Source organism: Lathyrus oleraceus, chromosome 5 (assembly GCF_024323335.1).
Source record: "Lathyrus oleraceus cultivar Zhongwan6 chromosome 5, CAAS_Psat_ZW6_1.0, whole genome shotgun sequence".
Lineage (NCBI taxonomy): Eukaryota > Viridiplantae > Streptophyta > Magnoliopsida > Fabales > Fabaceae > Lathyrus > Lathyrus oleraceus.
This window is the reverse complement of record NC_066583.1, coordinates 284071892-284089483: the sequence shown is the minus strand read 5'-3', so window position 1 is coordinate 284089483 and position 17592 is coordinate 284071892.

Sequence of the window (17592 nt, the reverse complement as noted above, 5' to 3'; positions counted from 1 at the left end):
CTGTTGCAGGATTTTTGAACAGGATACCAAGGCCAGAGCGGAGAGCTATCAGCAGAGGGTTGATAGGAAAGGCAAGAATCAGAATGATCGTGGGAAACCGTATGCAGCTGGCAAAGGTTTCCAGAGACAGAGTGGGATGAAGAGACCTAGTGGGGGAGACTCCAGTGCCCCTGCTAAGTGTTACAGATGTGGTCAGGCTGGACATCGTTTCCATGAGTGTACCAGTAATGAGAAGAAGTGTTTCAAGTGTGGCAAAGGTGGTCACTTGGCTGCAGAGTGCCGGTTGAAGACTATGACTTGTTTCAACTGTGGAGAGGTGGGTCATATTAGCCCACAGTGTCCTAAGCCGAAGAAAGAGAACCAGTCGGGAGGCAAGGTCTTTGCTTTATCGGGTTCTGAGACTTCTGCAGATGATCGTTTGATCCGAGGTACGTGTTATATTAATGGCTTTCCTCTTGTAGCTATTATTGACACAGGTGCGACTCATTCCTTTATATCTTTGGATTGTGCTGTGAAACTTAAATTAGAGATACCTGAGATGCATGGAAGTATGGTGATTGATACTCCTGCGAAGGGTTCAGTGACTCCTACTTCAGTTTGTTTAAATTGTCCTTTGAGTATTTTTGGTAGAGACTTTGGGATAGACCTCGTGTGTCTTCCACTAGTGCAAATTGATGTTATCCTGGGTATGAACTGGTTGGTGTTTAACCGAGTTTATATCAACTGTTTTGATAAGACTGTGATCTTTCCTGAGATTGAGGAAGGAAAGAGTTTGTTTCTATCAGCAAGACAGGTGAATGAGGCAGTAACAGATGGAGCAGAGTTGTTTATGCTGTTAGCGACTTTGGAGGCTAAAGATAAACTGGTGATTTGCGATCTAGCCGTGGTGTGTGATTTTCCTGATGTGTTTCCTGAAGAAGTGAATGAATTACCGCCAGAGCGTGAAGTTGAGTTCTCAATTGAATTGGTACCTGGTACTAGGCCGATATCGATGGCTCCGTACCGTATGTCTGCTGTTGAGTTAACTGAATTGAAGAGTCAGCTGGAAGATCTGTTGGATAAGAAATTTATTCGTCCGAGTGTGTCACCGTGGGGTGCACCAGTGTTATTGGTTAAGAAGAAAGAAGGTACTATGAGGTTGTGTGTGGACTATAGGCAACTGAATAAAGTGACGATCAAGAATCGATATCCTTTGCCGAGGATTGATGATTTGATGGATCAGTTGGTTGGTGCGAGTGTGTTCAGCAAAATAGATTTGAGATCGGGGTATCATCAGATACGTGTGAAAACTGAGGATATTCAGAAGACTGCTTTCAGAACAAGGTATGGACATTATGAGTATTCTGTAATGCCTTTTGGTGTGACTAATGCGCCTGGGGTATTTATGGAGTATATGAATAGGATTTTCCATCCGTACCTAGACAAGTTTGTTGTGGTGTTTATTGACGATATTTTGGTGTATTCGAAATCTGAAGAAGAGCATGCTGAACATTTGAGAGTGGTTTTAGGAGTTCTACGAGAAAAGAAGTTATTTGCTAAACTGTCTAAGTGTGAATTTTGGTTAGAAGAGGTTAGTTTTCTTGGTCATGTGGTTTCAAGAGGTGGTGTTGCTGTTGATCCTTCTAAGATAGAAGCGGTATCTAAGTGGGAAGCTCCGAAGTCAGTTTCTGAGATAAGGAGTTTTCTTGGGCTTGCAGGTTATTATAGGAAATTCATTGAGGGATTTTCTAAGTTGGCGTTACCGTTAACGATGTTGACTAGAAAGGGGCAAGCGTTCGTTTGGGACTCAAAATGTGAAGAAGGTTTCCAAGAGTTAAAGAGAAGGTTAACTACTGCTCCTATTCTGATATTACCAAGTCCGTCGGAACCATTTGAGGTTTACTGTGATGCTTCATTGTTGGGTTTGGGTGGTGTTTTGATGCAGAATAAGCAGGTTGTAGCTTATGCTTCGAGACAACTGAAGGTTCATGAGAGGAACTATCCGACGCACGATTTAGAGTTGGCAGCTGTGGTATTTGTTCTGAAGTTATGGAGGCATTACTTGTACGGGTCAAGATTTGAGGTTTTCAGTGACCATAAAAGTTTAAAGTATTTGTTTGATCAGAAAGAGCTGAATATGAGACAGAGGAGATGGTTAGAGTTTCTGAAGGATTATGACTTTGGTTTGAATTACCATCCGGGTAAAGCAAACGTAGTGGCTGATGCATTGAGTCGGAAATCATTGCATATGTCTATGTTAATGGTTAAGGAATTGGATTTAATTGAGCAGTTTAGAGACTTGAGTTTGGTGTGTGAGAGTACTCACAATAGTGTTAAATTGGGAATGTTGAAGTTAACGAGTGGTATTCTGGATGAGATTAGAGAGGGTCAGAAATCCGATGTGCTTTTGGTTGATAAGTTGACTCTAGTGAATCAAGGTCAAGGTGGTGAATTCAGAGTTGATGAGAATGGTGTTTTGAAATTTGGTAATCGGGTGTGTATTCCGGATGTTACCGAACTTAAGAAGAGTATTCTTGAGGAAGGACATCGTAGTGGCCTGAGTATTCATCCTGGGGCTACGAAGATGTATCATGATTTGAAAAAGTTATTTTGGTGGCCGGGAATGAAAAGAGAAATTGCGAGTTTTGTTTATTCCTGTTTGACTTGTCAGAAGTCAAAGATTGAGCATCAGAAGCCGTCTGGGCTAATGCAACCGTTGGCTATTCCAGAGTGGAAGTGGGATAGTATCAGTATGGATTTTGTTTCTGGTTTACCGAGGACAATTAAGAATTTTGAAGCTATTTGGGTGATTGTTGACAGATTGACAAAATCGGCTCATTTCATTCCGATCAGAATGGATTATCCGTTAGAGAGATTAACTGAGTTGTATATTGAGAAAATTGTAAGTTTGCATGGTATTCCGTCGAGTATTGTTTCGGACAGAGATCCTAGATTTACATTGAAGTTCTGGGAAGGTTTGCAGAGGGCTTTGGGAACTAAGCTGAAATTGAGTTCTGCATATCATCCGCAGACTGATGGTCAGACTGAGAGGACGATTCAGTCACTGGAGGATCTTTTGAGGGCTTGTGTTTTGGAAAAGGGAGGTGCTTGGGATTGTTATTTACCTTTGATTGAGTTTACCTACAACAATAGTTTTCATTCAAGCATTGGTATGGCACCGTTTGAAGCTTGTATGGTAGGAGATGTCGGACACCTTTATGTTGGTATGAGTCCGGTGAGAGTGCTGTGGTTGGACCAGAGATTGTTCAACAAACTACGGAAAAGATTAAGATGATTCAGGAGAAGATGAGGATTGCTCAGAGTCGTCAGAAGAGTTATCACGACAAGAGGAGGAAGTCACTTGAGTTTCAAGAGGGAGATCATGTGTTTCTTCGTGTTACTCCGATAACTAGGGTTGGTCGAGCTTTGAAGTCGAAGAAGTTGACACCTCGATTTATTGGTCCTTATCAGATTTTGGAGAGGATAGGGGAGGTAGCCTATCGTGTCGCTTTACCGCCGTCACTTGCGAATTTGCATGAGGTTTTTCATGTGTCTCAGTTGAGGAGGTACATTCCTGATCCGTCACATGTAGTCCAAGTAGATGATGTACAGGTGAGAGATAACCTGACTGTTGAAACATCACCTATGAGGATCGAGGATCGAGAGTTGAAGCAGTTGCGGGGTAAAGAGATTGCTTTGGTAAAGGTAGCTTGGGGAGGACCAGCAGGTGGCAATGTGACTTGGGAACTTGAGAGTCAGATGAAGGAGTCTTATCCAGAGTTATTCGCTTGAGGTATGTTTTCGAGGACGAAAACTCTTTTAGTGGGGGAGAGTTGTAACACCCCGATAAAAATAAGATAATTATTTAATTTAAGTTAATAATATATTTATTAATTTAATTAAATAATTGGAATATTATTAGAATTATTATTATTATTGGAATAATATAAATTGGAATAATAAAGTTGGAATATATATATAAAGAGAGTTCCATTTGGTAAAGAAGGGTTTTTTTACGTGAAAAGGGAAAAGCGACAGAAAAGTGGAGAAAGGGCAAAGAGGAAGAGCAAGAGAGCGAGGGTTGAAGAAGGGAAAAGCTTGAAGCTAAAGGAATTGCCGGATTAACTCAGGTAAGGGTGGTTTATCGTCGCTTAATGGGTATTATGGGTTAACATGTAATGGATAGTAATAAGCCGTTGAATTGACCCTAATTGGGATGATGAGTGCTGAAAAATTGTGATGAATAAGTTATGTTAAAGCTGTAATTGAATCTATATTTGGGTGAGTTGTGATTTTCCGAACGTGTAGCTTTTTACGGAATTGGAATCGGAGGTCCGGAAGTCCTCCAACGGCGGAAAATGCGGAGAATTCTGCATTCTGCTTCGTGTTAGCGCAGGAACAGCTTTCTGTCTTGCGTTAACCGGTTAACCCAGGGTGTTAACCGGTTAACACTGTTATGAATTGTGAAAATATTGCTGTCTGTCTTGCGTTAACCGGTTAACCCAGGGCGTTAACCGGTTAACACTGTTAAAATGTGCCAGGAAGCGTGTTCTGTGTTGCGTTAACCGGTTAACCCAGGGCGTTAACCGGTTAACACTGTTTGAAAAGTGAAAAAAATGATATTTAATTGTTGTGTACAATTGAGGATTGGCCTATATTGGTGTATGATATATGAGGGATCATTTCCCGTTGTTTTGAGCAGTATAGGTATTAGTAGAGTGTGCTAATACTGTGATTTATTATTTGACATGATATGATTTCGTGATAAATAGGCTGATGATGTATGATGGTGTGCATAATGTCGTGAATATATCTATTATGTATGCAATTGTGGATGGACTGTTTATGGCTTAGAGTGTGAGCATATGTCCATTGTGAGTTGTTGTTGATGTTTGCATTGCTAGGTGATATAGCGTGCATATTGTGGCCTTTATGGTGGTAGCTAATTCCCATGGTGAGGAATTAGTGAGTGAGTATTGTGGATTGTTGTTGATGTTTGCATGCTAGGTGATTAGCGTGCATATCATAGCCCTTGGGGTGGTAGCTAATTCCCATGGTGAGGAATTAGTGAGTGAGTCACTAGGTCTCAAATGAGTGGGACTAGTGAGCTTGGTAGCCGTATCTGGATTTGATCGGTGAGGTTGAACTATATGTTCACGAATAGTCGGTACCGCATGCATGGAGTCTCATTGCATAATGTATGTATGGCGTATAATATGAATGGATGTATTCCAATATTATACGTGTGTTTTGTGTTTGTGTTGAATATGATTGTGATTATGAGTTGGTGTTGCCGTTACTGAATGTGTGATCTGATTAGGGTGATGAGATGTGTTAATTTACTTAGCATTACATGATATTTTATAATGCTTATTATATCGATTGAGGAACTCACCCTTACAACTATGTTTCAGGTAACGAGCAGTGATTGAGTAGAAGCTAGGCTTGGAGTCTAGTGTAGTTCCTTAGTGGGTCATGCTCTGGTAGATGTAACATCGGGACGGGATGTTTTACTTTGTTTTCATTTTGGTTGTTGAACAACTTTACATGTAATGTGTTATATGGCTTGTATGTTGTTAGATTTCTAACCGCTGCGTATTGTGCAATGTTTTATTTTGATAAATAAATGAGCATGACGAACTATTTTGATGAATGGTGTGAAGTGTCAAGTGTGACACCCTTAAATTGCATATCTACTCTGATTTATGTTTTGTTGTTTTAATTAAATATTGGGGTATTTTAGAAGGGTGTTACAAATGTCATACCCCGATTTTGGTCCTGAAATTTTTTCATTTTTTTAATTTTTTATTTGGCACTTGGCCTAAAGTTCATTTGCATACATTCATTCCCAAGTCCATATTTTTGTTACACATTGGTCATTGTCTAGGCCTTTTTGATCATGGTGTTTTTTGATTATAAAATGGATTTTAATTATTTAACTTTTTTTAATTTACAATTGGATTTTAATTTCGAATTAAGTTTAATTCCAAATTTCAATTTAATTTTAATTGTTATTTTTACTAATGATTCAAACTCTATTTGATTTTACTTTTCAAATAAATGTTAGAATTGATATCAAAGTAATTTTAACAAATTATGAATTAATTTGATTTTAATTTGGTTTTTTACGGATTTTTTATTATTATTTAAATTGATATTTAGATTAGTATTATTTCTAAAAATCCATTTTATAACCAAACATGATCCATTTTCCATCCATAGTTCATCCCAAATCAAAATAGCACATACACACATTTCATAACATTCAATAATATTTAGCTTTCAAGCATTTCCAAAAAAAAACCATATTTCACCAAGTAAAAGCATCCTAATTACAAACCGTGACTCATTCAAACCAAACTCATTCAAACCAAAGCCATTGCTTCATTTCACGGACCTTTGATTACAATGTTTGAAACGAAATGCAAAATTCAAACCAACACATTAACATTTCAAAGCTGCTACAACCTTGGGCAATTCCCGAAATTTCAGCGGATTCTCATTTGTTACATCCAATTTTCAAATTCACAAAATAGAACCTTCATGACAATACAACACACAAAAAGCTAACACAAATAATCCTAAATCTAGCAACTTTACCGCCTACCAAATTCAGAGCTACTAATCCTAACCATGGCCATGCTCAACAAGCCGTTTACGAGCCAAAACCAGTTTGCAATGCATCAATCTAATCAACCACGAGCCTATCATAAATTCTGCTCTATTCAGGAAGCCAACATGCTGCAGAACAACATTGCCCACTAGTTGTATGTTGCTGCCGGTCTACAATGCGTAACAACCGGATCAAGACCGCAAAGATGGCATAATCTGCAACAAAGCAAGGAAATGTTTCGTCTGAGCATGAGATAGAAATGGAAAAAGAAGATGAAGAAGAACTTCAGCTACCTAATGAGTTGCTTACTGTGCGGGACGGCAATAGAAGGCTAATGCAAGACATAGATTGTGGAGGATTGTGCGGTTCGAGATGCGATATACATTCAAAGCCTAACTTGTGTAACAGATCACGTGGAACTTGTTGTGTGAGGTGCAAGTGTGTTCCACCTGGTACTTCTGGTAACAGGGAGCTTTGTGGGGCTTGTTACACCGTTATGACCAACCATAACCTGCAAAAGAAACACATCAAACCAGAACAAATTTGCAATTTTGAGCCGATTGTGATTAAGAATGCACAGATGCCCCTTGGTCCCACTTCCATTTTATGCACGGGAGCAAGCGAATGCCGGGTACAACTATTACAAAATCTGTCGTTACTAATAAACCTGGTGGTAGGAAGAGGGATGAGATCTTTGTTGATGTAATTGAGAAAATTAGTGTAACATTCAATTCTAGTGGATATATACTTACTAGTGAGATTGATGGAACCATTCAAATGAAGAGCTATCTTACTGGTAACCTGGAGATTCCGACGGCCTCGTTGTTCCGACAAGCAGCATTTGTCAAATGCAATCTCTGATGCTGTTAACCATGGGCTATGTCGTGAATGTACTCATGTGTAACGTAACCTCTGCACAAGTAATATCAAATCAAGTGGAAAGCCATTGTTTTGTTGATGCAGCCATTGTTTCTGCAAAACTTCAGCATCACAAAGGTCCATTAATCCAAGATTAGCAATCAACTCCGGTCGAAACCATGCAAACACCAATGCGTCATCATCATCAAATATTTGGTGCATATCGGAAAGGAAAAACAGAAGATGACTACAGCAGAAAGTGAAAAAAATGAAATGTGAAATCAATGGAAAACAGTGGATGCTTTGCAGATAAATTAAGCTAGAAACACTTACCGAATCGACTTGACAGTTGATTCGGTTGCGGAGTGAAGCTCTTGCAGAGTTGCAAAATCGATCTCATGTTGCAGAAGTTACAGAATCAATTCTTGTTGCTGAATGAGGATTGGAAGATGGAATTTGAAGGGTGAAGAGGGTTGAAGAATTAACTTGGAGAGTGAAGAGGACGTGAAAACTGCCAAAAGAGGGATTGGTTCTTATTCCGGTTCTGTTAGCAGTAGCCGTCATCCAATGGTTGCAGAATTGGAGAGGTTCCAATTCTGGAAGATTGGTTCAATTCCGATGTTTTCCCGAGTCATGTCCGAAAGAGCTCTTTTCTTATCTTCTGTTCTGGCCGTTCCTTTTGCTCATTTGTAAATTCGCTTTGGAATTTAGCATTCAATTCTGTTGTGGATTTCTCGTTTTGAGGCTGGGAGTTGGGTTCAAAATTATTGTGGAAGAATCCCCAAATAATTATGCTATCGGTTGGCCGTATTGTTGCAGTTCTAGGTTCTTGACTTAGGACTGCTTCCTGATTTCGTCTGTTCAACACTTGAGGATGTTGTCCATAGTTTGGCATTTGCGAAAGTGAAGTTAGCATCTGGTTATTTAATTGCAATCCATTTGTCGACACGAAACTAGGAGCTTCATAGTTGTTTGTTACTCGAGCTCCATCTAAAGGGCAACATTTCCTTTTGTCTTGCATCCAGAGGGTTTCTAGAATTCCCAACTTGACAAACCTGCGGTGGAAAGAAATGAAGAAGAATGAGGTTTGTAAGAAGAGAAAGACCAAGGTTGCTTCAGAAGATAATGCCTACTTACAAGTTTTGACAATCAAAGAGAATGCTCAGACGGAGTTGGCTAAAGATTCTTCAACTGCAAAGGAACCTGTGACCTGCAAGAAACACACCCAAACCATAACAGTCAATTTAGAACCTTCTGGTTACAACCTGCAACAAACAATGAAGAACCCCCTCGAAGAGAATTCTGTTGTTGGAATTACAAACTACATTGACTTTGGGTTTGAGTTGCAAACAAGTGTTGATGACGCGATAGCAGCAAACAGTATCTCAGACTCCACTTTTCAAATAGGATGATATGAAAGCAAGGGAAGGGAACAATAAAGATCTAAAAAATGAACCTACGACAACAAATGCAGAAAGACACATGTTCGGGGAGACTCACAGCCGAAAGATTGATCAACTGCGTCAATTAGAACCAATAACTTTTGAAGAAATCTGTGCTTCTGTTTGTGATGATAATCCAAATCGGTTGACATTATGTCATCTTTACAATGAGATATGCGACGCTATGGAGACAAATACTGCGAATTTAGTTCAAGCATCACTGTCCAGAGAGCTGACAGAAGTCAATGCTATGAAGAATTTCCATCAACTAGCAACCATCTGTGATCATGTCAACAGGATTCTAACACCACAAAATCAAACCAGCGCTCACCAATTTCACTGCAGTAAAAAAAACATGGCCATTAGTCAAAACTGTAGAAATTACAAAAAATATCCCAAATTGGCATTAGGACAAAAACAGAGGGAGAAAGCTAAGTTCAGAATACCGTTTCCGGATAATAGCATCAAATAGGACAAACTCGTTTTTGAGCAGAAAAAGCACTTCTGGAATTTGCTTCTTTGAGCTTTTGAGTATCAAATCAAAACCCTAACGGTAGAAGATAAATAGGAGGAGAATGAAATCAGTAGGGGACGAAAAAATTGAGAGAGGAGAAAACGGCGAACAAGATACCAAAGCCCTAAATCCCAAATCAAAAGCAAAAACCGATTGAGGGAGGTGAAGCAAAGAGGGTCGATTGTTACCTGAGCAAGGTGAGCTTCCCGTTTTTGTTTCATGTACGATTGATTGAGATTGTGAGGGAGGTGAGTGAGGTTAGCGATGGGTAAGCGGTAGGTATGCGAGGGTGAGAGATTGAGAGAGCATTGTGAGATTGATAGAGATTGAGTTCGTGAGCAGTGAGAGAATGAGAGAGGAAGACGATTGAGTAATGTTTTGCGTCCTCACTTCTTTTTCTTTTTCTTTATTTATTTATTTTATTTTATTATTCAATGCTTTATTCCTTTTTAAAAAAAAAACAGACTTTTAAATCCCATTAAGTGGATGTTTAGAGTTTTTTAAGTAGTCATTAACTATGATTTATTGGTTTAGGTTTTAGTTAAATGTTTTTAATATTCCCAATTCCTAACCTCTAAAATCCAACAGCCAGGCGGCTGGATTTTTTTGGGTAATCCAACAGTCTTTTTTATTATTATTATTATTTTGGTTTTATTTTCTTTAGATTTTTTTGTTCCAATCTTTTCTTGATTTATAAAGCCTATTTGACATTGTAAATAACAACTAGTTAGTAAGTGGTCTGGTGGAGGGGAGTGGTGTCTAGGTCTTTAGTGTAGTGGGTTTGATTCCCCTATGTGTAGTTTTTTTTCTTTTAACATTTTCTTTTATATTTATGCTTTATTACTCATAGTTTTTTATTATTGTTTAATAATATAGATTTGTTTTTCTTTTAATTGCATCATGTGTTCGAAACCATTTGAAAACTATAAAAATCATATTTTTCTCGATTTAATATCGAGCCCATTTTCACACCCTTGTAAGTCGATTGCTTTTTAAGCATCGCCGTCAACCTCACATAGCTTACTCTTGGGCTTTCTTACAATGAGCCGGTTCTCTTGCACTTACACTCATGCATTATTTGTTGTTTGGGATCGATTTAATGATTTTTTAATCCCCATTTGACAAAATGTACCCCACTCCCCCGATGTGTAATAATCTTGTACTATTTTATTTCTTTATTGCTTGACTGTGTAGTTAGCTACTAACACAAGAATAAAATCAACAATTTCAAAATATCAAAAAAATATGACTCGATCCAACGTCGAGTATTTTCTCAATAAACAAATCAATTCATTTCTCCCTCCTATTCTATTCCATTTCTTTCAAACTCTCATCAAACGCTTGATTCAACGTCAAGCCACTTTTTCTTAATAAAAAAACTCAAAAAATATTAATTCATATTCAAGACTTTTTCAATAAAGATGGAAATGGAACGTGGTGTATACCACGCACTCCTGAGACTAGGATTCGAGATGTATATCTCGCCAATCCTAGCTCTCGCCATCATCCAAATTCATCCACTTTGTTTTCTTTCAAACACTCATTCAGATCTTTCTCAAACATCCATCAATACTTGATCTAGGTCAAGTCATTTTCACAACAAAACTCAAAATACCTAATTCTTATTTAACACTTTCTCAATAAAGGTGGAAATGGAACATGATGTATACCATGCACTCCTGAGACTAGGATTCGAGATGTATATCTCGCCAATCTTAGCTCTCGCCATCGTCTAAAATTGTCAATGCGGTTTCTTCAAACCCTTTCTCAATTAAATTCCGAAATACTTAATTCCTATCTTAACCTTTCTCAATAAAGATGGAAATGGAACATGGTGTATACCATGCCCTCCTGAGGCTAGGATTCGAGATGTATATCTCGCTCATCCAAGTTCTCGCCATCACTCAAAACGCATCCAACCAATCAAATTCTTTTCTCGCCGCCGTGCGATTAATCAAAAACCTTTTTCATAAATGGAAGATATATTGTCTTAAGTGATACAAAACAATGTTTCGGCCACGATTGTTGAGTAGAGATAAATGACGCTTTTCCGAATGTAGATTTATAAATCCGTTCGATGTGTGGTATGCGTCCACTCCTCATCTGTTTTGGGTAAAACAATGTTTTCGTCGATTAAAACAATATAGTTTTCGCTAAAATCGACCAACAAACAAACATTTTTCTACCCAGAACTACGTAAGCCTTGATTTCTCTTTTGAGATACGTAGGAGCAGGATTTTTAAATCTTGTCAGGCCCACTAATAAAAAACTTAGGTTTAGTCCTTCGTCAAAAATCCAAAAACATTTTCCTTTTTTTATTCTTTCTTTCCCACCTAATAATTCGAAAAGCCTAACATTTTAACTAACACTAACACACACAATTGACCTAATGGTTCCCGTTGAGTACAACGGACGTGAGGGGTGCTAATACCTTCCCCTTGCGTAATCGACTCCCGAACTCTGATTTTGGTTGCGATGACCATATCTTATCCTTTCTTTTGTCTTGGGTTTTATCGATATTTCCCCTTTCCTTTTTAGGAATAAATAAAGTTCGGTGGCGACTCTGTTCAGCCCATCATTGCGAGCGTGCGATCGCGCTTCACTTTGTAGTCGTATCCCCATTTTTTTCGAGGTGCGACAGATGGCGACTCTGCTGGGGACACAAATCCTTAAGCGAGTCAAGCCTAGTTAGGACGCTTGTGTGCCTTTGTTTGTTTAATTTTATGGCTTTTCCCTTATTTATTGCTTTTAATATCTTTATTGTTATATTGATATCTGTTGTATATTGGTTCTATTGTGATTGTTGGTACTTGGGTATTTGATTGCAAACCATGTGAGAAAGACTCTACACCCGAGTCTAGAGTGAAAAAACATAAGATAGGACGATGGTTGAGTAGTACGGACTCCCGAGGTGAATACTTCGTAAGGGTCGGTACGAGAACCTCACTTAGAGTAGATTCTTTTGCAAATATTGTCGCCCGAGGTGTATACCTCGTAAACGTCGATGTTTCAAAGGGGTCCATGACTCTAAGAACCTTTTAGAACATTGAAACTCTGGCCAACTAGAAATGATGGTTGCGTAGTATGGATTCCCGAGGTGAATACTTCGTAAGGATCGATACGAGAACCTCGCTCAGAATAGATTCCCTAGATGGAGTTGATGACCAGAAAGTATTTTCCGTAAGCGTCAAACAGTCTTTTAAATCCATGACTCTGAGTACCCTGTCTAGAACCCAGTCGATGGTTGCGTAGTACGGACTCCCGAGGTGAATACTTCGTAAGGGTCGGTACGAGAACCTCACCCAGAATAGATTCCCTTGATGGAGTTGACGACCAGAAAGTATTTCCCGTAAGCGTCAAACATTCTTGTGAATCAATGACTCTGGGGATCCTTTGTAACAAAACCTTAGATCTTACCCGGTGAGAACCTATTCTTGGAAAACAATCAGATTCATCAGTACCTCATACTTTTGAACCCGTGTATGAAAAAAAAAATGTGCATGGCTTGCATTGCATTCATTCGCATTCCATTGCATTTGCATCGCATCATAATGCATGTCATTCTCCAGACAAAATACCAAAAAAAACTCATCCATCTTTTGTCCGTGAAGCAAAGTGATTCTCAACACGCGAAGAGCAAAGAACCATGTCTCAGGGGATGATGGACGAGCTAAGGAAAAGCCAAGAAGCGCTGAAGGAGGAACTTAATCTTTTGAAGAGCCAAATGAGATGGGTCTTGGAAACCCTACAAGTCTTGTTGACAAAAGAGGGTCACCCAATATACACTGCTGCAACAAAGAGAGCTACTACCCCGCATCCATCTGGTGTCACCCCAGGTCAAGGGAAATTCTATGTGGCAACTCCTCATTTACCAGTATATGGACCTCCCTCAAGACGTCATCAGCAACATCCTCTGGCTATTCCTCCTCAAAGTCACCAAAGCCAGGTTCAGAATAAAAATCAGAATCAGAACAAGAGGAACAAGGATCACAATGACTCGATTCCGGTGCCATATAGCAAGCTCTACCCGCAACTGATCCAAAATGCTTTGGTGACACCTCGAGCTCTCACGCCTATGTCACCATACCTGCCATGGTACAATCCAAATGCAACATGTGAATTCCATAAAGGGGCATTGGGACATGACCTAGATTCTTGCTTCGCGCTAAAAGCCTTGGTACGAGGACTGATTAACAAAAAGAGCTTAGTTTTTGAAGAAGATCACCCAAAGATCAAGTGCGAATACCATACTGGAACAATGGGGCACTCCATCGAGGAATGCAAGAGTTTTAAGCTCAAGTTGCAAGGATTGATTGACATAGGGTCACCAACACTCAAGGAGGAAGGCTCAAGTACATATATCTTGATTTCTGGGCCAAGTAATGTGAAAGGGAAAGGACCCTTGAAACCCCTCAAGGTTTTGTTCCACAAGGAGGATGTCAGGAATGTGGCTAATGAGCTAACATTGTTTCCTGGTAAGAGCATTGAGATACCGCCTTGGATTTCCAATGTCACGACCCATACCAATGAAAGAAAAGGAGAAGTGAGTAGTGGATTCAAGAGGGTTGCGTTCAACGATGAGATTGAAAGAAAAGAATTTGAAGATCATCATGTCAAAAAGCTGGTTGATCCCAATCTTCAAGTTTGAAGAAATCAATTCCCTAAAGCTGGCAATCATTTGGGTGTTTCGACACTTCTTTTGTAGCTTCTTTGCATGTTGTTTGTTATTTGCTTTTAAACATTGTTGTTTTATTTGAATTGGTAAGATTAATGAAATGTTTATGCATATTTTGAATTAATCCATTCGTATTCACTCGTTTTTCATTTATGTTAAAAAACAAAAACAAAAAATACTCCTCTCATTCACTTTTGTTTATCAAACCGCTGTGTTAACAAAGATTGGAGGGAGGATGATGAAAACGAAACACCTGAAATTATTGTGGTATGCTTTTGAGTAAAACCTTGTCGATGATGTAAGGCATTGTTTCAAATCCCCAAACACTGAAGAGATAAGGAGTTAATCCCTAGTCAACCACTTTGAGCCTAGAAGTTGGTGTTTTTTGGATCTAAAACCCTTAATCTTAACCTGGGGCAGGGTAGTTATGTTCAGATAGTTTGATCGTGCATTCGATCTTTCAAAAAAAAATCGTCCATATGTACACCCTCCAATTAGGTTCAACCACATGTTATCCTTCGCGCACATGTTGAAGTGTCGAAGAAGTTAAGAAAAGTTAAAATTAGTGTTGGTTGATCCTTATCTACCAATAATGTGGCAGTCAATACCTTTAAAGAATAAAAAAGGCCCGCTAAGTCAAATACCACAAAATGACTTAGGCAAACGTCAGGGCATCCCTATGGACTGAAAGCTTCAGAGAAGCGGTCCAGGCAAAATTAGGGATAAAGAAAATCAATCAAAAGAGGTCACCAAAATCCTCAACAAAACAAAAAAAATAAGGTGACTGCCATTTCAAGAAAATTCGTCTTAAATCCTCATCACACCTTCGAACCCTCTTGGAAGTCGAATGCGTGTATTGAATTAACTGAACATAGGAACTGGAGATCATCAAGAAGAAGGGGTGGGTAAAAAATAAATTTTGAGCCTTACATCCTTTTTGTTTCAAAAAAACCGTGAACCAGACCACGTTACAACCCTTAAAAGACCTAATTGAGGCAGGGTTTATTTTGAAAGCATACTATAACAAGGTTGTGTTAACTTGACTCCAAACGATTTTTGTTAATCATTTGATAGCACCAACTTGTATACTGCGAATGACTTGATCACCATTGTGTTCTTATCAACGACTCGTTCACTGTATTTCACCCGTTCATATCAATAAATTTTGATTTCAAATTTTTGCATCAGCATTGAATTAAAATTACCATTTTTGAATGAACAATCTTATTTGCGAGTCAACACTCAGCATCAAAGAAATTCAATACACAGTTGAGGAACTAGATGGAGTGAAAGAAGTCTAGTCAAGGGCAAATCACTTTGAGCATCAGTTAATTCGAGCTAATCACTCTAAGGGTCCTCAAGGCAAGAGTAATCTGCTTCAAGAATCAGACTGGGGCAAGCCACCTCAGAGCTCAGTAAGTCCAATCACTCCAAGGCTCAGTTAGCCAAGAGTAATTTGCTTCAAGACTTAGACTAGGGCAAACCACCTCAGAGCTCGGTAAGTCCAACTATCCAAAGGACAGTCAACCAAGAGTCTACCATTCCAGCATTTGGTTAGTCAAGATCAGACTACTGCAAGTTACAAACACTTGGGGCAAGCCATCTCGAGGTAGTCTCATGGCAAGTTGTTTCCAAACTCACTTTCAAAGTGAACATCTCCAAAGTCCCAACAAATTGGGGCAAGATGAGCCACAAAGGGGCAGAACCTCTTTCTTCGTGCTTTCAAACTGCTCAAACAAATTCTGTCATACGTCAATAACTATTGAGTTTAAGACGAGTGCCCAAAAATTATGCTAGCACGATTCATTAATCCTACAAAAGGATCCCATTGGCAAAGTTGTGGTTATCAAGCTGGATAGAATCCTCCTTTGGCAACATCTATCATAAAATATTTGGTTGAGTTCTCGGTGTTGAGGAATCATGAGCTTCCATAAAAAACTTTTACAAACTCCCAGTCTGCCCAGTGTCAGCATTCTCATAATCATGATCATTCATATATCATGCATAAAAGGAAATTCAAATCATGCATAGCCGAAATGTACTTCGTGCTCATTTTGCATTGACTCAGGTCTTGTTGTCGATCCTATGATCCTTTGACCTTTGATTCCAGTTTGTATTTGGTGCCCTTAAACCCACATCCGATTTTCACGGTCATTTTCAAGTCCAATTGTCGTTGGCAAAATCCGTTAAAGGGTGGTTGTAGTCCATTGCTTACGGTCAGAGTCCCATTGCTTTTATTCCGGGGTCAGGTCATACTTGAACCTGCTCTGAAGAGTTTTTCCAGTTTTTGTTCAATACTATTCAGGTCATGTATAAACCTGTTGTTGAGCTTTTATTCCGGGGTCAGGTCATACTTGAACTTGCTCTGAAGAGTTTTTCCAATTTTTGTTCAATACTATTCAGGTCATATATGAACCTGTTGTTGAGCTTTTATTCCGGGGTCAGGTCATACTTGAACTTGCTCTGAAGAGTTTTTCCAATTTTTGTTCAATACTATTCAGGTCATATATGAACCTGTTGTTGAGCTTTTATTCCGGGGTCAGGTCATACTTGAACTTGCTCTGAAGAGTTTTTCCAATTTTTGTTCAATACTATTCAGGTCATATATGAACCTGTTGTTGAGCTTTTATTCCGGGGTCAGGTCATACATGAACCTGCTCTGAAGAGTTTTTCCAATTTTTGTTCAATAATATTCAGGTCATGTATGAACCTGTTGAGCTTTTATTCCGGGGTCAGGTCATACATGAACCTGCTCTGAAGAGTTTTTCCAATTTTTGTTCAATACTATTCAGGTCATGTATGAACCTGTTGTTGAGCCTTTATTCCGGTGTCAGGTCATACATGAACCTGTTCTGAAGAGTTATTCTCCATGATTATTCCCCAGCATTGTCAGGTCATATATGAACCTGTTTTGTTGTGTCTGAACCTGTTATGCATTTTCTTCCTTATTCAGGTCTGGTAAGTCATATGTGAACTTACTCCCTAAATCTCTTGTACTCCGAATGTTGCTTATCAAATTCCACTTAGATTACTCCCCAGTGTGTGTTTGACTCTCCAGCAGGATTTGTTTCCCCAGCAAGTTGTTCCTTACCATTTGTCTGTCTTCCTGTGGACCATCAGCATTCCCCACAGTTTGGTCTGTCTAGTAGCATCTCCTGTTAAGGGTCCACCATATCCCTAGCAGATAAAAAAAATTTTACAAAAAAAAAAATCATGCATCCATGCATATCATATCATGTCATATCATATCATATCATATCATATCACATCATGTCATAGGGATTCAGGATCAAAATCCGGGTCTTCTTAGTATTTAACCATCTCCCACTATGATCATATGAAGAGTGTCCTCCTTCATATTCTCTAGTTGAAGACGCTTAAATAGGGGCAACTGTCATACCCCGATTTTGGTCCTGAAATTTTTTCATTTTTTTTATTTTTTATTTGGCACTTGGCCTAAAGTTCATTTGCATACATTCATTCCCAAGTCCATATTTTTGTTACACATTGG